The sequence below is a fragment of the Caloenas nicobarica genome, chromosome 20 (genome assembly GCF_036013445.1).
Source record: "Caloenas nicobarica isolate bCalNic1 chromosome 20, bCalNic1.hap1, whole genome shotgun sequence".
NCBI classification, from domain to species: domain Eukaryota; kingdom Metazoa; phylum Chordata; class Aves; order Columbiformes; family Columbidae; genus Caloenas; species Caloenas nicobarica.
This window is the reverse complement of record NC_088264.1, coordinates 5,794,408-5,794,634: the sequence shown is the minus strand read 5'-3', so window position 1 is coordinate 5,794,634 and position 227 is coordinate 5,794,408.

Sequence of the window (227 nt, the reverse complement as noted above, 5' to 3'; positions counted from 1 at the left end):
GCAAGCCATGCAGGAGCACGTAAGGATTTGGATATGCACATCAAACATGTGCGGTTCATCTGACGTTTGCAGGGCGGCGGGGGAAATTGGGTGATGTCACAGCCTGGGCTCGGCATGTATTTCCTGTGCGGGCTTTGCAGGCGGAGGGGAGGGCGGGAGGAGCTGTGTGCGCACAGGGCTGCCTGCAAGGGGGCAGCTGCTCCCAGCTGGCGTGGGTGCAGGCAGGA